The sequence below is a fragment of the Drosophila subobscura genome, chromosome A (genome assembly GCF_008121235.1).
Source record: "Drosophila subobscura isolate 14011-0131.10 chromosome A, UCBerk_Dsub_1.0, whole genome shotgun sequence".
In the NCBI taxonomy this organism is placed as follows: domain Eukaryota; kingdom Metazoa; phylum Arthropoda; class Insecta; order Diptera; family Drosophilidae; genus Drosophila; species Drosophila subobscura.
In genome coordinates, this window is record NC_048530.1 from 4,402,238 (window position 1) to 4,424,873 (window position 22,636).

A 22,636-nucleotide genomic window follows, 5' to 3' on the forward strand; every position below is an offset into this window, starting at 1 on the left:
ACCACAACAACAACAACAGAGAAACTAAACAATACAAATTAAGATTAAAGACAGAGAGACGCAGACAGACAGACCCCAGCTAGACTGAGTGAAACCCTAAGTGTACGCACATATTTATGGTCGGGTCTTTAGCTTTCCTCAGAAATTGAGAGTTCCAGTAGTAGAATTGTTCATCGATTCAATTGATTCCGACGCAAAAGAAGTTCATTTTCAAAGCTCCTTTCTAAGGCAGTCTTTATCTGTCTCTCCTCTCTCTCTCTCTCTCTTTCTATTAAAAATTTCAAGTTACACTTGTTCCTGCGCATAATGAGAGTTTTGTGAGGAATAGGACACATACATATGTATGTATCTCCATGCAGGAAACTCCTGTCCTCTTCGATTTGTTTTGCTTCGTGTCATCAGAATTTGGAACGAACATCGTGTGTCGGGCAGGCTGAGATCAGGAATGCAACAACGGGCGACAGCAGAGTAATCTTCGTATGTAAAAATGTTCTCATTAAGTTCCCAGCAGATCATAATGATGTTCTCTCTCTCTACCTCCCGTCCACCCTCACGCTCATCGTCTGTGTGGACACCACTCGAAATAAGATTTAGTTGTTGTCGTGTTTTTTGCCGGTTGCCACACCTGAAATTCAACTGACTCTCAGTCTCGCTCTCTCTCTCTCTCTGACACTCTCAGTCGCCAACGCAGCAGCAGCAGCAGCAGCGAAAGAACGAACAAGAACAGTAACAGAAAGAACAGCAAAAGACACAACAGAACACACAGCGGAATAACGAAAGACTCCGACGGGGAACTTACGTGTCTGTCTCACAATCAGTGTGCGAGAGTGCGAGTGCGAGTGCGAGGGAGCGGGAGAGTATTCGCTGCCTACTGCGACGCTCACGCTCTGCCAACGCCAGCAGAGAGTTAGTTGGCTCGCCGGCGCCACCGCGGAGTTGCTCAGTTGGTTTTCATAGGCGCGCTGTCGCAGTTCGTTCTCAGTTCGAAAATTACTATTACTAATTTCACCATGGTTCGGCCCACCTGTGTGCTAGAATAGAGAAGCAACGACAACGAAGACACGCACCGCACGCTCCCACGCACACAACAAGAACCGTTTCGCGCGCGCTCGCTCAATACTTGTATGACCGTTCACTTTGGTCACTTGTTTTTTTTTTCGTGCTTCAAAGTTTGTGTTGTTTTGATTTGTTTTACATTTTTGTTTTGTGGTTTGGCTGCCCTTTTGCCTGTGCCTTTTTCGTTGATGTTAACTGTTTGTTACCTGTTGGTCGTACCTGGACCTGACCTGCGGAAACTAAACCGATTTTTGCATACTGAAGGATCTGTGCCGCTACGCGAGCGCACTCATCATCTCTCTCTCTCTCTCTCTGGATTACACACCACATACACACTCTCTCTCCCTTGCAGGCAGGCGAGAAGAGAGTGAGAGAGGGCTGGCTGCACTGCCTGCTGGGTGACAGGTAAGCGTAATAAAAGCAACACATTATTTGATTTACTGTAATTTTATTCGTATCCTTTTGCCGGTCGAACGCTCTTGAAGCTGTCAGTCCGTTAGCCCCTCCCCTCTGCACTCTCGCGAGCTGCTGCTCGCTCTCTTGTGTTTGTTTGGGTTGGTAACAAGTTTTCCGTAGTTTGCGGCTCCACTTCTCCCACTCTACCACTCCAATGTCTTTGGTTGCATTGGCACCCCTCCCTCCTCTTGTTGTTGGTCGCTGGTTGTTGCACCCACTCCTCCCCTCTCTCTTACTCACTCTTAGCGTTATGTCTCATTGCCTTCAGCTTGTTCTTCTTTTTCTTGTTTTCCTTCGTCTTCTTCTTCTTCTTCGTCTTCTTCTTCTTGACATGGCAATGCATTTGGAACCAGATCTAACAAGATTTTCCAACAACAACAAAAGGAGCAAAAGCAGCCCAAGCAGCCAGCAGCAAGAGAGCAACCAGAACCAGCCAGCATCTCTGCTTCTGCTTTTGCTTTTGCTTTACTTCCACTTGGTCACTCTTTCTCTCTCTCTCTCTTACTCGCTCAACTGTTTGTGTGTGTGTGTGTGTAAATGTTTTTGTTGTTTTGCCGCTGATTAAATTGTTTGAGAACTTTCGTTTATAATTTGATGTGCTATCGCTTTCCCGCTTGCCCTGCTCGCCCCACTCTTCCCTTCGCCATTTCTCAACGGGGCTGCTCATCTTCAAAACTCGCCACCCACCAAAGCCACCACCCCACCACATTGGTCTCTGTCGCTCTCTATCTTCCTCTCTATCTCTATCTTTCCCAGTGCAATTAGGCAGCATTTATCTCGTTTTAAATTTGCGGCACTTTGCTTTGCTCAGCGGGTCCTAAACAAAAGCACAAATGAGGGGGCGTCGGTGGTGGGGGCGAACAAATTTTAGTTTGAAAAAGTTCTTGAAATCTTCAAGGGAGACTCTAATCAGAAGTTTGAATGTTGATGTCCCGCATCAGGGGAAGCTACATATAACAGATGGGAATCCACCAAAGGGACAATTTCCTCCAGTAGGGCGAGAACTAAATCCGAACAGTTCTTTAGGGTTCCTTGCAATATTCATCTCAGAGTCTCCTCCATGTGATTTACAATACACGAGAGAGTTTCCCATCTCTTACTTGAAGGTTTTTGTAAACGAAATACAAAGCAAATGTCTCTGAGTTTTCTGAGGTCATTTACTGGGCATTATGGCATTAAATAAAGACTATCATTTCCATACCAATCCTCATTTGCGCCATCAGTGACTTTTATCTATTTTCAGCCATCAGCCCATATCAAATTGAATCATTCTTCACAATTCCTAATCCTCAAAACCGGGCAGCCCCCGGAGGTGGCTCCGTACCATCAGTCAGACGTACTTACTCAATTGTCTCTCGCTCACTTCACATGGCAGCCACGAGCCCCCCCGAAACCCCGAGAGCCCCTTGGAACGAATCAGTCTCAGCCCAGGCTTAGCTGCAATGCATTTTTCACCCCCCCTCCACCGACCAACCTGATGGCAATTGAAATGCTGCTGCAGTGGAAGAAGAGGAGCAGCAGCATCTCCTCCTTTAATACCGAGTAATCTTACAGCTCAAGGGTATATTGATTCCACTCGCATTCGTTGGTGTTGTTGTTACAGACAAAAGATGAAAATGCTCAAAGACAATGGCCACATATTCGGTCCATCAGCCACAAGTTATCGAAGCGAGAAAAAGGGTAAAAGTGCCACCACTTTTCCCACAGTGGGTATCCCCTTAGTCGGCAGTCTTAGTCGGCTGCGAAGGCCCTCTGACTTGTTGTTCTCTGTGGCATGTCATCATTAGGAAGATGTCGCCTGAATGCAAGCGCACTATAAACTCAACTCGCTTTGTATCTGGGAAGCTGCCGCTTCGACAACTCGATTATCCGGAACCCCCTCCCACACACCAGGAGTGGGGATTCTCACTTCCACTTCCATTGCTGCTGCTGCTGCTGCTGCTGCTGCTACTCCTGCTTCTAGTTTTGCTTCTGTGTTTCTGTGCGACGGGGCTCTAATGCATTTTTCATGCATACATTTAGCAAACGTTCGCCAATCAGACGATGCCGCCGCTACTTGATGCCCCCAGTCTGTCCCACTGTCTGGCGATCTGTCTATCTACATATCTGTATGTCTGTCTTTCTGTCTGTGGGGCTGAGTGACTTTCTGTCCCACTCACTCGACTCGACTCGACTCAACTCAACTCAACTCGACTGCAGTTTTTTGGTATTTGTCATGTTGACAAATTGCAATGCCAACCAACCAACCAACCAACCAACATACATATGTGGGGGACTGGGTGCTGATTGAGGGACAGGCTCTCACAAATCCCAAATCCATATGCAAATGCCAATGGCAGGTAGACAGCGCCAGGTAATCTGCATGACAATCATTTTTTTCCTCCCAAATGCACTGAGAGAAATCCCACCCGGCAAAAAGTAATCGCAATTGCTGCTCGAAAATGATTAGGATAAGTCTCTAAACCAATTGGCTTTGCTACTGGCTCATTGCTGCCATTAGCTTAAGTCTTTAAATGGTTTGTTTGAGTGTGGAACGACTGCCATCAGCTGCTGATCAGCACTGAATAAAGGGCTATTCCTGCATTAACAAAGTAACATCGATTAATCAGCATACGAGTTTTAGTATTCTTTTGAACTGAGTAAAAGGTTTTTTTGTGAGTTTCTTTGGAAACCAGACAAAACAGTCGAAGTGTCGCAGTAATTTTAAACCAACATAAATGGCAATTCCAATTGATTTATTTAGTTAAGCGGATGCCATGAATCCCCGATCAATGTTTTCTTCCAGTACACAGCTAGAAGGTCCGATTAATCTTGAACAATCGCATTTTAATTGCACTTACAATTGCAACAATTCCCTTCCCCTATGACCAGACATTCTCCATATACTCGAACTCCATACAATATTTATGCATTCATATTTGTATTTCTATTTTGGCCCAAAAATGCTAATCAAGGTTTTGCTGCCACTTTCCGCTTCCGCAGTTGGTTTCCATCACGTTAATCATCATCGGAACGCAGCGCATCGCTGAAATGCTGAAATGTTGTATTCCGATTGGATGGTCAGCAGTTTTTGGAACGAGGGAACGTGTGGATTTGTGTAATGCCATTATCGGATAGTATTTAAATATAAATATTTTCTGAAATATTATTTATTATGATTTGCTTTGGCCTTGGACTCGACTCGACTCTTGTCGAGGGGCCAGATGCAGATGAGATCATGGCCGAGGCAGTTTGGACGAACCTTTCGAAGGAACTGGCTCTCTGGATCTCTCTCTCTCTCTCTCTTTCGCACTGTCTGGAGAAAATAAATAAATAAACACACAATTTTAAACAAATTGTCGAAACGTGAGAGAAATGTACAACAAATCGGAGGGAAACGCCACACCACAGATCGTGGTGTGTGACGGGAAAGTGGCTTTTGGTGTGTTCAGCAAATATTTGGCTCCAGCGAGGGATACATTTCAAGATAAATATTTAATTTCTGCCATCTCTTATTACTTGATTACTTATCCTCTCATGAGTAATCACTTTCCATGGCATATTTCTGGCAGTGTTCGATGCCGTACCAAGACAATTCTTTGTCTAACTATCGAGTTCCGCTTTAATATATGAACAATAGAAATCTATAATAAGCAAAAGGCAATTTAATTTTATTAATTAACAACTGCAATCGGCAATCTCCGGCACTCTGGTGTGCTGACTGACACTCACGTGAAGCATCCGTCAGATTGCCTTCCAGGAATACTCGTACAGTAGGGACATATGTACATATATAATTTATTTGCTAATTATTTAAAGCCACATATTGCAAATGCTTATACAATACGCTCGAAAACAAAACAAAGAAAAGAAAAAGAAGAGAAAATAATACTCTGTGTGTGTGTGTAGATGTTCGAGTAGAAATTCCCCCAAGCCCAAAATCATTCCAGTTTCGCTCTCGCCCGCTCTTCGTCGAGGGGGGTTCTAGGTCCCCAAACAGGTCTCGAGACAACTCGGGATCTTGCTTCAGCGAAACGAAACACACACAAAAACAAAGCAGGAAAAAACTTAATTAGAAATAACAACAACAACAGCAGCAGGCATCAGTCAGCAGGCAGCAGTCAGCAGGCAAATAAAAATTAGAAATCTGGAAATGTTAAGCATCACATCAACCGCACAGTGGACTGAGTGGTGGGGGATACGTGGCGTTCGTTCTCTTGCAAAAAATGGTATAAAAAGCCGCTTGACTACCCTGGGCGATAGGAACGGATGGGCGGCAGAGAGGAGGGCAACTGATTGGCAGGCAGGGCAGGGCAGGGCCTTGATTACGGGTCTAGGGGCAACAAAGCGGGAAAGGTACGCCTGTCATGTGAGAATGGCTTATGCTAATTCCATTTGCGGCCGCCGCGACTTGAGTCGGAATATCCGTCGTAATTGTTGCTGGAAATGGCCGCGAAGATCCACCGAACACTTCCCCTGCCACCGCTAAGTAATTGTCATCCCAATGGTAAAGATTCAACCAAGTGCGATGCCAGCACTGGCAGTTGAGCCGATGAGTCAGTCAGCCGTTGACAGCTTGCGATTATCGATAATTATCAGCATTTCATACTGTCGTCTGATGAATGAAGCGAAGCAGTTTCCTTTGTTTCTTCGCTGGAAGTCTAAACTAAAGAAAGCAAATGAAGCATTTCGGAATAAATGCAACTGATATGTCCACACTGTTTGTCCAATTAAAAGGGGGAAAGTAAACATTTTGATTGATTCAAAGTCTCAATAACTCAGTATCGGAAGTTGAAATGAGTTAGTTTCCTCTTTCCATTCAAGCAATTGAGACTGAGAACCGAGAAACGAGACCTCAAATGGGGCTGCAGCTGACTCAGGCAGCCGACATTTGAGCCACAGCTGGCTGGCACATGTTATCGGATCCACTGCGACTGTGACTGGACTGTGACTGGACTGTGACTGGGCTGGACTTTCCCCACCTTTGGGGCCAGTGGCAGTCCGTTGCAGTTGTTTCCTGATATTAATTAGAACTCGCCTTGTTAGCACATTTTCGATGTCACAAACTTTTGCTGGCAACTCCCCACAACCCGTTCTGTAATTGGATATATTTTTTGGGGTGAACGCTGTAGTATGTATAAATGTATGTAAATATACATTTGTATATGTATTTATATGTACATATGTACATATATTTTGAGAGACAAAATCTGAACTATTGTGGCCTGCCATTTGGATTTGAATTACTGTCAGATGGAATGGGAATGGGAATGGAAAAAGAGTGCATGGGAAGACGAGACTTGGAAACCTTTTTGCGCAAGTTAATGAGTGAGCTGACATTTTGGCTGGGTCTGTGGGTCTGTGGCTATGGCTGTGGCTTTTGGGGCTTGTGCCGAGGGACAACGAGCGAGCAACTGTGGCAAAAGTTCAAATATTGGTTTGCATCAGTTTACACACAAATTAAAAGTACCCAAAAGTAACATGGAAACATAGGTGAAGGTAACGTGAGAGAGAGGGGTGGAGGGGTGGCAACAATACCCTTAGCACTGCATGGATGGTTCAGGTAGTTGAGGGCGAAAGCGACGGGGCGGGGGCGCTTGGTCATACTAAAAAGTTAGTTAACTAAAAAAGTTTCACCGTTTCGCCTGGGAAAGTGTCGCACTATGCTCGACCATGGGATACCCTGCTAAACGGTGTATGTGTAAGCTCTCGGTGGGAACACAACATACCCCTGGATGGGCACGATGTGCGGTACGAGCTACGAAAAATACAACGAAAAACTTGCAAACATAATCACAACTCTGGCCCGATACCAACGAATTTTCACCGTTGGAGCATCATCGAAGAGTGGCAAAGGGTGGCCAGAGACAGACCACAATGAACTTTAGAGAGAGAGAGATAGAGGGGAAGCAAGCAACAGCGAAATGTCAAAGGCCAGGGCGAAGAGGCAGCTCGGGTGGCTCTGAAGCAGCTCTGCAGCTAGCTTCATGGACGCGCGATGTGGTCTTGGTCTCGGTCTCGCTCTCGACCTTGCCTCGAGTGCCAAATAAAAGTCGATCATAAATATTTGCCTAAACAACAAACAAAGCCAAGCCAGGGAATAAAGCAAACTTAAATTAGCCATCAGCTCCAGCTTCAGACAGAAACTTCCCAGAAACACAAAAAAAACCCAAAAAAAAAAAAGTGTGCCATAAAATGTAAATAACGGCGGAGAGCTCCCAGCTTCAGCACCGGCTCCAAAAGGAAGAGCAGCAGCTGGAGGAGCACAAGATGGAAGACACTGTGGCAGGCACTGGCTCGAGGTGCAAGCAGAGACCCGGGCCAGACCTCCAGATGTTCCCCTTCCCATGCCCCTTGGTGTGTTTTTTTGTGTAAAAAAAAAGGAGAAGAAGTTAAATGAAGATATTTGTTACAGTCAGTGCACCTTGAAATTGTTCTGCGGCACCCCTCTCCAGCATGGGGCAGCTTCTTTGGCAGCCACTCGGGGTGTGGGTGTGGGTGGGGCTGACGCAGTCACCCACCTGTGCAGTGCGCCGCGCTGCGGCTTGTGTCGTTTGACGCAGCATGGAACTGTGGCTGTAGCAAGTGTCCGCACGGTGACAGGCTTTAATCGAGTTCCTTAGCAAGTGGCCTGGAATGTAGGCGAGCTCTGCCATGAGTGTGCCAGCAGCTGCAATCGTTGAATCTTTCATTTAAATATCTGCAGTGGTAGTAGATTCATCTATAAGTTCTTCAGCAGTGCAGAATTTTCACTGTTGAGCCCCCATCCAGAGTGTATTTGCGCATTCGACTTGTAATCTGCACGGGTCTGGGGCTGCAGGGGGCGGACTCCTTCTCCTTCGAGTCTTGCATATTATTCGTGCTTCTTTTTCTCGCTACTCTGATATCTTTTATGGTCATATCCTGCTGCTGCTTCTGTTGTTGTTTCTGGTTCTGGTTCTGGTTCTGGCACTCGCTTCTCGCTTCTGGCTGGCTCTGGCTGCTTCTGGCTGGTTCTGGGGGTTCGAAGGGAGTGCCAGAGACAGATTATCATCAGTGGGCAACTTTATTAGTGTCATTAGATGCAGTCAAAGCGCACGGCATGGAGCAGAAATGCTGGCTGGCCATGCCATGCCATGCCCCATGCCCCATGCTCAACATAGAGAACTCCACTTTATGCTTCACTCCCACTCCCACTCCCACTCCTTCAGAGTACTCCCTTCCTCTCTTCAGGCGTTTTGTTTGTGATTGTACTTGCGCTTCTCCTTGGCATTTTCTCTGCCTCCTTCCACCTTCCACCGCCTGATGTCTGTCTACCGCTGTTGTTGCCATGGAACGACTAACTGCAAATTAGTAGCTACTTCTAGCAATTTATCTGCGCATTGTACGACGAGTATGGCTCATAGGGTGAGGCAAACCGTCAGATTGGAGGCTCATTATGGCATACGCGTTCGCAGTGGACAGACCAAACGGTGGCTCCAGTCATCGCCAGCTATCATCATCCTCATCGTAATCATCGTTTGCCTTCCTCTGCATCTGCATCTGCTTCTGCAATTGTTGTATCTAGAGAGCACCGAAAAACTGGAAAAGCTGCACTGAGAGAATTTTTTACCATGGAAAATATATTCTCGCCTCTTTGGCTCGCTCTTTTGACGAAATTGATTTGTTTAATTCATTTATAAAGCCATACAAAATCTCTCTTATGGAATTTTTGATATGTTTTCGTTACTTCTTTGCTGTCAATGTTGTGCTTTTCATTTATTCCTTGATGTGCGCGAGTCTTGCATACATTTTGAATGCTCATTAATTTCGGGTATGCGAGGTGCGGGTGCGGGTGCGGCTGAGGCTGTGGGTGTCCACTTCATGCCACTCGCCTCTCCATATTCTACTGCTTATCCCACTTTTCGGGCGGGTCTGCCTCTTCCGTTATTGTTTAGTTTCACTGCCTTGCATCCAGCAAGTTGTTCAAGTGAGTCAAAGTTTTCTACACACCGAGAACTCCTCCTCATAAGTGTTTCTCTCTCTCTCTCTCTCTCTTTCTGTGTGTGTGTGTGTGAGTGTGTGAGTGTGTGTTGGCAACCTCATTTTTTGGTTTACGTTCAGTTGTAATGGGCTTGGGGGGAGCAGAGAGACGGAGACGCCCGCCCGTCAACATTGCTGGCAGCAGCAGCAGCAGCAGCGAATGAAGGTAGCAAAATGTCTGCAGCGAGAAAGGGTAAGAGATATTATGCCCCATGACTCTCCCCCTCACTCCAACCGAGGCGAACTCCACCACTCCCACACACTGTGGCAGAGACAGAGACATCCCCAACGTACCGCCCTGCCTTCCTCCCTCCCTGCATCCATTCCTCACTTGACGAAAAAACAATTGTTTCTTGTTTATGGCCCAAAGGCAAACATTTTACATTTTTGGCTCTCTTTAGTCTTCAGTTTGCGTTGCGTTTCTGTTTCTGTTTCGCTTTGGTTTTCCCTTCTTGTGCCACCCCTTTTTTTTCAGTGCAAAGAAAACCAAAAAAGAAAAAACTCCTCTAGGGAAAAGTTCAACAGAGACTTCAAGTGAAGATCAACAACATCTCTCTCTCCCTCTCTCTCTGCTGTCTGCTACCAATTGGTAGCCCACTGGCACTTTTCAGTCTTTCCCGTGTCCGTGTCCGTGTTCGTGTCCCCAACTCGCTTGAAGGACAACCAATTAGTGCAATTCAATTTCCACCTTTGGTCAATTTGATATTCATCTGCAACTTATTTTGTTCGCCATTTGATTGAATCTTTAGCTTCAATTTGTGCCGATGTGCGGGCTGAGATTCCTGCTAACCGAACGGGGAAAACTCGCTATTTTATTTGTTGCTGTGCTGCTGCTGTGTCTGGTTGCAGCTGGCTCCTGTTGTGGCGCTTGATGTTGCTGCCGCACAGCAACCAACAGCCATTGGGGCTGGTTCCTTCTGCCTGTTGCTGCCGCTAATTACAGCCGCTGTACTCGACTCGTGTTGCCGCCGCCATATGTTGGCTCGCACTCGTTCTCCTTGCCCTGCCCTGCCCTGCCTGGCATCTCCATCCATATGGAGCAGAAAGTTTTCGGTTGCCGCTGGCTGGCTGGCTGGCTGGTTGGCCAAGTTGCTGGCTGGCTGGCTGGCTGGCTGTTGGCCTACTCGCATTAATAGTCAGTTAGTATGCACGGTAAACGCTCGCGGTGCGGTTCGCTGCGCTGCTTTGCAAACCAAAAAGAGAACAAAAATGCTCTCAACTTTCAACTTATTTTTTATGATGTTCGAAATAGTTTTATCCCAATTTTTTAGCATGGCTCTGGCCAGACAAGAGCCTGCCTAAACGAGAGGTGAGCAGGAGCAGAAGCAGGAGCAGGAGCAGTATGCCATGGCCACAATCAAATGCAATTAATTAATAAAAAGCTAAAACAAAAGGAGAGCCAACCACGAAACGAGGAGATCAACTTTTTTGCCCGGCAGCACTCGAAAGTTTTCGCATAAAACAGATATGTTCTGATGCTCGTATTTTTGCTCAACATTTTTGAGCGGTAAATTATGGAAAATGTTTGCAGACGCTGGTCCGGGCCGCTCCGGGTCGGGCCGCTTCCAAATGTCTTCTGTCCCGCCCGGAGTCGCCTCTTCCCTTAGGTCTAACACATATGCCAGACACAGAGAGAGAGAGAGAGGCACACAAACACAAGCACTGGCACAAAAGCAGCTACACAGCCACTTACAAAATGATTTCCGTTTCCTGTGTTCATTAAAGTGTCCGAAAAAAGAAAGCGTCGACCGCATGGATACACGACTATGGCGAGTACACAAGGCAGCAGATACTTAGATACCCATCGCCGGCCACAATTACAAATCCCAAAGAAAATAAACCGAAACAAAAATACAACAAAAATGTATGCACATAAAAGGAAGGAAGAAAAACAGAAGCCAAAAATAAATGAGTGAATGAAAGAACGAACGAAGATCGTATGCCCTTTTGTAAGAGATCGTATAGATCGTATAGCTGAGGGCTCTACGAGTGCTATCCAACACCAGAGCAACTGAAACCCTTATCCAATTACATTTAGCAGAAAGAAAGCAATCAAAATATTCCAGGGATATGTGGCTGAATCGTCTGGCTGCCCGCAGCCGTTGAAGCTTCGCATTTTGAGCAAATTCTGACCCTACAATAGATATGTTAATATCTGTTAGTATGTATATCTGTGTATCTATAAGGATGCCAAGGCAAATGCACATTTAAATGCACGTTCTAAATAATAAATAAATTCGGTTTTCCACTGATTAAATGTGCAAATCTGTGATGGTTCTTCTTCCAAAATGAACCTAAATCGAAAATATCAATTTGAATTTATGAACTTGAGCGATGCTGCCGTTCTCAGTGCTTCTGATGTGTATTAATTTATGTTTTTATTTGCAACGATTTAGCTTTTATGGGGTACTTCGGGGTACTCCGTATCCCCACCGAGATGGGTGGTTTTTTTTTGTTGTCTACTTCTCTTGGCCATTGAACATCTTTTCGCACATGTTTGGCTTGAAAAAGAGATTCAGTCTCTTGTTGTGGTGGTTGCCTATGTATTGTTGTTGTTGTTGTTGTTAGCTAGTCGCTAATGTATTCAAAAGATATCGCACGAAAGAAATGTGGATACACAGATCCAGAGATACTTGTGCCTGTTGTTGGCGGGTTTTCTGCTGTTGCTGTCTCGACTGTTGCTTTGGAGCTGCGTCCCCCACCCGGCCAGCTCTCTACCGCTCTCCCTGACTGCCTCTATTGGCCAGAAGAGGCCGCCGCCGCCACGCACACCGCAATGTGAATGACCCTTTTGTCGTCGTCGTCGGCGTCTCAGTTGCTGTCGCTGTTGCTGATGGCGTGGCTGTTGCCGCTGCCCTGCCGTCCGTCTTCTCCTTCACTTGCTCTTTCGCGGGTTCGCTGTTCGCTCTCCATATATGTATGTATGTATGTATGTGTGTGTGCATATACCCTTCCAGAGAGTGAGAGAGAGTGAGAGAGAGAGAGTTGATCGAAAGTTCCTGCTTTCTGAAGGATTATTATATTTAATTTCCTACAAATTGTAAATATTTTAATTGATAACTGAAGAGTATTTACTGCTCGGTGCATGCCACACACACGCCTTGCATGCATTTCTGTCGGTGCACAGTGCGCAGATTTTCCAAGTTTCTTTGTCGCCGCATTCGTCCGACCGACCGTCATTTGCTTCCCACTTGGCTCATTTGTTTGGTTGGGCAAAATAATAGAAAATTACGAAAAGCTCCACCGTATGTAAGTTGAAACCAAAACCCACCATTAGCCCGGAGGGGACCGGCAACAGGTAGGAGCCAACCTGCAACTGGTACCGAAGCCACGTAGGGTCTGCGTGGGGGGTTGGGGCAGCGGGGAGCGGAGAGCGGAGAGCGGGGACTCAGATGGGGTGATCTATTAAAATAATTATCGATGCAGTTGGCCTGTAATCATTTTCTATGGCTTCCCATTTCACATTTCGCAGAAAATGCATACGAATATTGTGTGTGTGTGTGTGTGTGTGTGTGTGTGTGGCACTGTGGTACCGTTAGCGTAAGGCGACTTTAATTCAATTGTGCTGAAACCAATAATAAATAGTTATAGTTGCTTTGGCGAGAAATTCGCGAACAAAATTGCACAAAATTCGTACTAGAATTGTGGCTGTCTGTCACGAAATATATGAAAATTGAGGAGTGCGCCTCCCAGTGGATGTATTCAGATTCCAAATACATACATACATATGTAAATATTTACATATTATAGGCACAATATGTTTAACCCACAATGTAAACAGATACAGATCTCGCTTGATGCATATTGTACGCACTCTGGTTCCTTAAAGAGCCCTCAAAATTGGGTTAACCACACACAACACACACCCGCAGACACACACACACACATCCATACTGAGAGACTAATTATAATCAATTCCCATAGGAAGAGAACGGAACGGAACGGAACGGAACAGAACGCACTCTCGGTCGATTGGATGAGTCGTAAACTGCGCAAAAGACAAAGCAAATAAGCGAACGTGACTTGAAATTATAAAATTAACACGAATATTGTTCATGTTTATTTCGGTTTTTGGTCATTTGGGCGATAAATTTCATGCTCTCAGCCCGAGGCCTGGGGTCGGGTCGGGTGGGGTCTGTCTGTCCGGCCACAAAAACTCGTGCACATATTTTTTCTCATTTAAAATATTTCGAGCGGGACTTTAGAGTCGATAAATATAAACTTTCAGTGCAGCTTCTCTCACCGACAGACCGACAGACCCACAGACACCGTAAATGCATTGAAATAAAGTGAAAATAAGTGTGCAAACACTCGCTTATGCGAAACGGCAGTCAGGTAGAAGCAAAAATAAGTATATATTAACCAAGCAAACAGAAACAGAAACAAAAATGTTCTCTGATCATGTGACGATATAATTAATTGCTTTTGTTTCCTTCATTTAACGCTTGACGTTTGATTTTTGCTTCGTTCTCTCAGGCCAATCCGAGCTTCTCTGACAGGGACAAGCACTATAAATGCAACGGAAGCAGCGCCAATAAATAATACTTTAAAATAAAACTCCATTTTCAATATACCTTTGAGACGCTTGGAACAAGCAAATTGGTAATCTTCCTTCCCCTTTGCTATTTGCCAACCGCAAATACGGATTTGCTGACTCTAGACTCTGACTCCTGCATGTACTCGTACATCTGGGCATACAATATTCGTAGATATACGTATCTCAATGGAATATGTCGACGGGCGAGTTGTTTCAGCTGTCTTTGTTTTTGTTTGTGTTTAGAAGCCGCAAAACCGTGATTAATTGAATACAAGGGGGGCCCCAGCTCGGCTCGGCTCGGCTCCCCTTCAAAAATGTACGAAAATCAAATCGCATTAGACAGGCAACGGCCAACAAAAATATTTAATTGCATTCGCACGCATTTTTCAAATCGTTTACATGGCATTCTAATGGATTTGATTTGATTTGATTTTCTGGGCTTCGCGCTGCTCTCTCTACCTCTCTACCTCTCTTGGGATCTGTATCGGTTTCGATTTCGCTTTCAGTTTTTAGTAGCACTCCGTGTGATTGTTTGCGTACCGACAATGCTGATTGGATTTTGTTTGTGCAAATGAGTAAGGCATGAGATAACACTTGTTACAGAAATACTCGTATGAATTTGTTATTGAAACGCTGCTAAGGCCAATCCATTCAAGTTCAATGTTGCCAAAACAACAGCCACACACACACACACAAAACAATGCAAACCAAACCGAAAAGTAATGGCCAACAAGTTTGTTTGCCTAACAGGGCACAGTGGTATCACATTCACATTCATTCTCGTACATTGTATCTTTATGTGCGATTTCGTCGCTTATTTTTTAGTTGTTTCAAGTGCTAGTTGCTTGACTTTTGTGGCAGTCCATGTCCATGGTCAACTGAGCAATGGATCGCCATTTCACCTACCCATCCCATTCCATCCCATCTCTTCCCTTTTACACACAGTCCCACCCATCCTGCTGCAAGTCCCATTTCTCCACAATCTATCTCTGATTCAATCAGCTTGCCTCTCCTCTACTTTTTGCCAACATTTTTATTATTGAAAATTGTTATTTTGACGGAAAAAAAAGAGACGATGCAGAGAGAGAGAGGGAGAGAAGTTTAAATTGAAATTGGGCGCAGCTGGCTGGAACTGCGGCTGCTCCTTCTCTTCAATATGGGCGGGAAAGGGGAGGGAGCAAGGGAGAAGACTCCACTGCAGCATATTTCCGCCTTAGCTGGCTCCTGTCTATCTTCATTTTGATTTCTCGTCTGTACTTTTTTTCGGGTGTGTCGGTTGTGTCGCCTGTCGCACCTCGAAAGGGCCAAAAGCAGCAGGCCTGAAATGAGAAGCAACGCAAGCTACAATTCGACACTTCAGTTGAGCCTGCTGTCAAGTCAATTCCCACTCCACTGACTTTCAAGTCACATCAAGTAAAGTCAAGTCTAGTCAAGTCCGTGCCATTCCATCAGTCTTGAGCGTCATGCAGCTGTGTCTGTGCGTTTATTGGCTTTCACTTTGGGCGCAGATTTTGTTCCCATTTTCCGCTCACTAATTTTTCCGGATGCAGTCCGTCTCCCCGTTCTCTCTGCTGTACATTTTCCATCATCTCCCGTGGCCCGCATCATTGCAACTTCCTTTTTAACAGGCGGCAGGCAGGCCCGAAATTAACCTTTGTCTAGGGCAATGCCAAAACTACACTCGGAGAAATGTATTTCATATTTGAGCAAATCGTAAATACATTTCTTATATTTATTTGGTTTGAATTTAACTGGAATGCTCTTCAAATGAATTATAGTTTATCATTTAATCAGCGCTTACATAATTTTACTTTATTTCTGTTGCATTTGATGGCACTTTCACTGCCTATTTCTTACAGTGCATTATTTTCAGAGTGATCTCCCGCCTGTTTTTCTCCTCCAACAATCTTTTTGTCATTCTGCGACTCCGTTTAGGCATTAATTATGTTAGTTGGTGCGTAAATTTCCGCTACAGAATTTGAAGAGTAGGAAATCGGAACACGTACATAGAATGGGAAAGGCAATGCCAATGTCCCATCGCACACTCCTCTTTCGAAACTGAGTTGGGGGTGGGGTTTGTATGCCACCCATCGAATGACATTCAAACCATTATTACCATTATTCCCATTATTATTATTATTATTACTATTGCCACTAATCTGGTTGCTGTTTGGCATGATTTGGCTCATAGAACCGAACCGATTCGTGATGGTGATTAATGGGCTCTGGGCTCTCGGGGCCCTCTGGGCCCTGGGCCATGTGACCCACTAAAACGAGTCTGTCTGGATTTGGTTCGTTGGTTCGTGGCTTCGCTGGCGGTGAGGCAGTATTTGTATCTATTATTGCCACTCTTCCACTCTCTCTCTCTCTCTCTCTCTCTCCATCTCTCTCTTAATCTATGGCTAGACATCGTATATCGCATGATGTGCTCGTCGTAAACGTACTTGTGTGTGTGTGTGTGTGTGTGTGTGGATATCCGATATGAATACAATATATAGTTACAGATGCCGTGTGAAAACAAAAGCGAAACTCTCTGTAGCTTAAGGCTGCAAAAGCCAGTTAATGCCAAAAGCAACACGACCCAACCGGGCTGTTACTCAGTCAGTCAGTCAGTCAGTCAGTCAGTCAGCGGGTAAAAGTTCAAAGGGCACAAGCACCTCAATGGATCCAAACTGAACGAGGGTACGAGTGAGTGGATTGTGCTCGTATGGGGCAACAAATTGAGTGCACAGAAAAGGGATAATCGTGCCGAAAAGCCTTCTCCCCACCAATTTGCCCTTTCTCCCTCTCTCCCTCTCTCTCTCTCTCTCTCTCTCTCTCCTCTCGCTGTGCAACAAGAACAAGCAGAAATCTTCGCATCCTGTTCGGAATTCAACGCCATTCTCCTCGATGCCGCGATGCCTCAAAGGCTGGTTCAACTGCAGAGTCTATCCGAAGAATTTGGTTGTTTGTGCCACCAACAAAAGGCACAAACAAACAGAGAAAAGTGATGGAGAAAAACCCCACAAACAAGTGGAACATTCATTCCATATTGCGTGGCAATGAACGACTTCCAAAATACCCTGCAGCATGCAACAGAAGTAAGAAATTTGGCAGGGGCAGAGTACATCGCTGCAGCGATGGGCAGAGTGGCATGTACATACATAATTACATATATGTATGTGTACATACATATCTACATGTGAATGTGAATGTGGATGTTGCCACGACAAAAGGGATTTTTGCCGCGTTGTTTTCACATAGCCCCACCCCAACCCAAACCCGAAACTCCTTTCCGTTACAATTGATCCGCCCAGCGGCCCGAAAATTGAAATCGAAGCCGCAAAGCGCAGGGCAAGGGCAGGGGTGTTTCACCAAAGGGTTGGCGGCGGTGGCCCCCCAGCTTAACGCAAACGCAAAAACAGCGAAGGAGAGAAAAAGAGCAAACGGAAGAGCTTTCAAGCACTTTGATACCCTTGCACACTCGTGCCACTTCGATTCGTGTCAAATAATAAGGAAAATCTTTATCCAACCGATCGGTTCCCAAATATTTGTTTCCCATAACAGAAGAAGAACAACGCGAGCACCCGGCAAAGGAGCACCACAGCTGAATCAATGGGAAGCATTCAATGAGCTTCCACCCCAGGTGGTAGAAAAGGGGTAGGGAAGGGGATTGGGTGTGTGTGGACAGATTAGAGCCACAACCTTAGTCTCACATCCCGCAAAGAAGAGGGCAGGTCACGTCTGCGATAAGCTTTGTCAAAGAGAAAGGCAGAATGGATTATCGTCATCATCATAGGTTTTCTTTTTTGTTTATAAATATCGAGATAATATTTTACTTTTGTACAATAAAAATGCCGAAAGTGTTCCGCTTTTGCTGAAGCAAAAAGCGTAGTCCAAAATGCAAAGCTCAGCTGAAAGCTGATTTATCTATGTACGGTATCTATGTACAATGTACATTGTACACACATGCAGATGCCTTCGTCTGATGATTATATGTACAATGTATGTACGTATAAACTTCACCCATTAACACAGTTTTCGCGAGCCACGTCGAGTCGATGATATTTAACCCAAATAACGACGACAGAAGAAACAGAAGACAGTTAAAAAGCACATGACCAGCGCTGCCAGAATGCGCAGAGAACAGAGAGGAAAAAGAGGGAAAAGTGGAAAAGAGAAACGAAATGTACATAAAATATATTAAAATATTATTATCAAGCAGCGGCAAGAGAGCAAAGTCGTGACAGAAGAAGCCCCAACTGAGCTCGGAACTCGGAAAAACGAACGACAAAGGACTGAAGTCTACACTTCTCAGGGCGATCGTTTCCATGGCAGAAATCTTTGAGCTCTGAGCGCTTTGATGCGGTTCAGAGTTAGTTAAGATCCAGACAGAGAGCGGGAGCAGTTATTGAGGAGGTTCGGGGGTGGGACACTTGAACTGTTTCGTTGTGCCTCCCGAACCATCTTTACCTTTTAGCAGCATTTTGTCATCATCCGCTGTTGCTTTGTAGTCTAATGCAAACAACAAAGAGTAAAAAAACAAAATATAAACCATTGCATTTTTTAGCACGATTTGTCAAAAGCAGCAGCCAACACACACACACACAACACACAGCCATCCCACACCCACACCCACAACCTGAGTACCACGCACACAAATCAGAAATCTCACAATGAAAGACGAAACAATGATGAATCAAGGTGAGAACGAAAACGAGAACCAGAGCGCTGATGGAAGAAAGGTGGAGAACGGATCAGAGCGGGGTGGGTGGATTGGGGATTGTGGATTGGAAATGTGCTGACTAGTTTCTGCTGCTGCTGCTGCTGCTGCTGCCCAGCTGGTGGCAAGCGCAAAGCACAAAGCACAGCGGGTGTGTGCGGGGGGTGCATGTGGGCTGCTGTGGGTACGAAGGTTACGTATCCAACCTCAATCAACATTTGGTTGACAATAGCAGAAGGTCAAAGAAGACCAAATGCGGGAAGAAACGTGAAAAGTGAGGGGATGGGGATGGGGATAGGGCTGGGTGCTGGGTGCTGGGGGTTTTGTGGTCTGGGGGAATCGTCACGATTTGTCAGATTGAAAACACAGTTAATGGATTGCCGGCGAAAGGCAAAACACAAACCAAAAAGAAACGGGGGTCTCTTTGAAGCATTTTCAAAGGAAATAAATTGATTTTCGAATGCCTAGATTGTACCACCAAACCAATCGAATCCATCAGGAATTAATAATCGAATTTTGTGCTTTGTAATAGTACAAGGAATATTTCAATTAAAAATTATGAAATTAAACTGCATTTTCTTATTTGTATTATCAAAATTCGAACTTCTATTTTGATTGTGGTTTATGCTTCTGAAACTTGTAAAAATGTACAAATTCTATATGCCATAAAATCCTGCACCAAGTCTGTGCCTGCAGCCTCCAAACAAAAAATAAAAAATCTTCTTAACCCAGTTGACGGGACAAAATTGGTTTCCATTTGGTGCCCAGGCTCTTCTTCAGAATGTCATTTATTTTGCGCTTTATTTCTTTTGTCTCCACTCCGCCACACCAATAAATATTTCTCCCTAATGTAAAACAGAATTTAAATTTTTCAATCATTATGCTGCCGCTGCTGTAAACTTTTCTGCTTGAAGTGTATTTACTTTATGATATTATTTTTATTTATTATTGGGTTTGCAGCTTCTCTTGCCGCTCCTTCCGCGTTGCTCTCTCCCATTTTTGCCATTCCGTTTTCCGTTTTCCGTTGCGGCTGTTTTCATTTATGCGAGTACTCATTTTTGTTGCGGTTATCATATTTATCATATTCTGACATAATGCGCACCTGATGCCGTCGAGCGGCAGCGTAGCCACCGAGTGCGGCCAATTGGCCAAACATTTTCGGGCGTCGCTGTCTTATTCCCATTGTCTTCTCCTGCCACTCCTTCCCCCATGCCCTGCTCTCGGCGGGGATTTCAGCGCGAACATTAGCGGGATTCTGGGTTTTGTTTTGCGAGTTGAGTGGGCCGTGCAATAAATCCCGGCTCCAAATGATTTTCGAGGGGTGTCGAGCTTAGAGATGGTCGCGTGATTGGATCGTTAGGCTTTTGGTGGGGGTGTGGGGCTGTGGCCCCCTCCCTTGCCCACATTACCCATTTTCAATTTCAAGTTATGGCGATATTCTGCACGTCTCTCTCTCTCTCTCTCTCTCTGGCACCCTCCTGCGTCCATTTTCGAAAATGGCTTTGGCAATTTCTTGGTTGCCGTGTAATGAAAACGGACAGGTGTGCACGGCACACGGCAGGCACGGCACGGCTCGGCTCGGCTCGAGCCGGCAGCCTAGCCGCCAAACCAACCCACACCCGCACCCGCATCCACACCACCCATCAATGTGTTCCACGTGCCCTTAGCCCCTGCCCCTGCCCCTGGCTCTGGCCATGCCCCTGTGGTTGCCGCTGATTCGCGTAACTTTTCATTTGCGCGGCGAAATGTCGCAGATGACGCTGGTCCATGGGCTGGCTAGCTGCTCTCATGTTGACGATGGCCCACGGCACACGGCCCATGGCCCATGGGCACATGATGTGGAATTTTCACTGAAATTTTCCCACCACCGTGGAAATTCGTGGAGCCACACGAGAATTTTTCAACTTTCCTTTTCAGCAGAGATTTTTGTTCAATTCTTTGAACCAAATTGGGCTGCAGCTTAAGTTGAAGAGATTCGCAGCAATAAGAAAGGATTAGCACACCCAACAATCATGCAGACGAGGCTCAGACAGCCGCGAAAACTCAACAGCTGAAGCAATAGAAACTTTCTTCGCGATGCCGGATGTCCTCAGATTATTTGTATAAATGAAACAAAAGAATTTCCTGCGAATTATAATCCATTTACTTAAGCTAGAAGCGGCGTACATTTGTGTGGCCTCTTCGGCACAGTTCCGTGTTGCCATTTCAAGCCTCATCGGAGAGACAATGAGAGACTTCCCTTTCGACTCGTAATTTTTGGATGCCTTGCCATGCCACCCTGCCACCATGCCTTGCCTTGTCTTGCCACTTCTCAATGGTTTTCCCTCTTTTGTTTTCCGTTTTCTGTTTTCCAATTTCTCCCTCCCTTGTTTTGCTGTGCCTGTGCCTGGGCCTGTGCCTGTGCCTAAGCTCCGGCGACGTTAGCTGACTGCCGGCGTGCGTGAGCTTTTGTGTGTGAAAACTGGTTTCACTGATTTTCAATTTCAATTGTCTAACACTGGCACTGGATGCCACTACTTACTCGGGCTGATGTGTGTGTGTGTGTGTGTGTGTGGTGTCTATTTTGTGCCATTTTTATTTGCCCACATTAGCAATTTCTTTTGTTGACTCGTTGCCGTTGCCGCTGCCGTTGGGCCTACCCCCGGTCTGACCTAACCACACTCCACTCTCACACTCGGGCCTGCTGCTCCACCTCCTCCTGCACCCATCAGCTCATTGTCATTGCGTCTCCCACCCAACATGTCCCAAAGCCCCTCTTACTCTACTCTCTTTTTTTTCTCAGCCATGGGGCTGAGACGATGTGAGTGATTTTTCACTTGTGTGTGGCAGGCATCTGTGTCGCTGTTCCCCCAAGCAAGCCCCCTGAGATACAGCAACCTCCCACCTCCCACCTCCCACCAGTCACTAGTCACTGTCCCCACCGTCATCTGCTGCCCCGCTTATTATGATCTTCGGTTGCTGTTGTATTTGAGTGTGGCTCATTTTTTAATACTTTACTTTTTATTTATTTTTTCTTCCGCTTTTCGTTCCCTCTCTCTCTCCCTCTCTATTCTATCATCTTTTCGCTTTCGTCGCTTCGTCGTGCAATTCATTTGTGCTTTAATTTAATGTAATCTGTTTAATGTTCTATTTTTTCCTCTTCCGTGACTCTTCTTTCCCCACCTCCTGTTTCGCCCACATCATCATCCTCCACTTTCGTTTTCGTTTCGGTAATTTTACTTGATGCTAAGCGCGCCGCAACGCGGCGCCTTTTGTTACAACAAATTGGATTATTGGTACTTTTGGCGCTCAATTGGGGATGGAAGTAAAGCCCGAAATGTGTGCGCAGATCCCCAGTGTTGGACAATGATAGAGAGTGAAGAACCAAATCAGACAGTGATCGATAATTATCGATCCTAAACGCGATAGCTCATGCACAGATTTGAATATTTTTGCAGGTGGTTGGTCCTTTGTCTTTCCAAAGCTTAGTACTAAGTTTCAACCACATTTATTTCTGTACTTAAATTCCCATTTCTTGTCTTGCCTTTTCTTTGCAGAGTGCGCCGTGAAAAGCAAAGTGAAACCGACTACAGGATGTGCAATTTTCCCAACAAACGCAGGGGCTAACGAAATTCCTGAGAATTCCATCACCCTGGCACAATATAAATTTTTATTTTTCAAGTGTCTGAAATATCACAACAAAAAATATACATAAAAAAAAAGTAAAAGGAAATACATAAATGCGATGAGAAGAGAAAAAGTTTAAAGACGGCGATGGAAAAAAGTTTTTCAATTATTTTAAAAAAGTGTTAAAAAGGCGCCGACTAAAGATAGGAACAGAGTGCGAGAGAAGGAGAGGTTGCTGCTGGGTGCGAGCGAGAGAGCGAGCAATTATCTTTCATAAGAAAAAAAAAAAAGTTGAACTC

The 22,636-nt window shown here is 45.3% G+C and overlaps 1 long non-coding RNA gene across 1 annotated transcript; it reads left to right on the forward strand.

The window, feature by feature from the left end:
* Positions 1 to 1,192: 1,192 nt before the first annotated feature.
* Positions 1,193 to 22,431, forward strand: LOC117889915. Its single transcript, XR_004648551.1, has 2 exons — positions 1,193 to 1,461; positions 22,270 to 22,431. It is a non-coding gene; the product is annotated as an uncharacterized LOC117889915 (long non-coding RNA).
* The last annotated feature ends 205 nt before the right edge of the window (positions 22,432 to 22,636 follow it).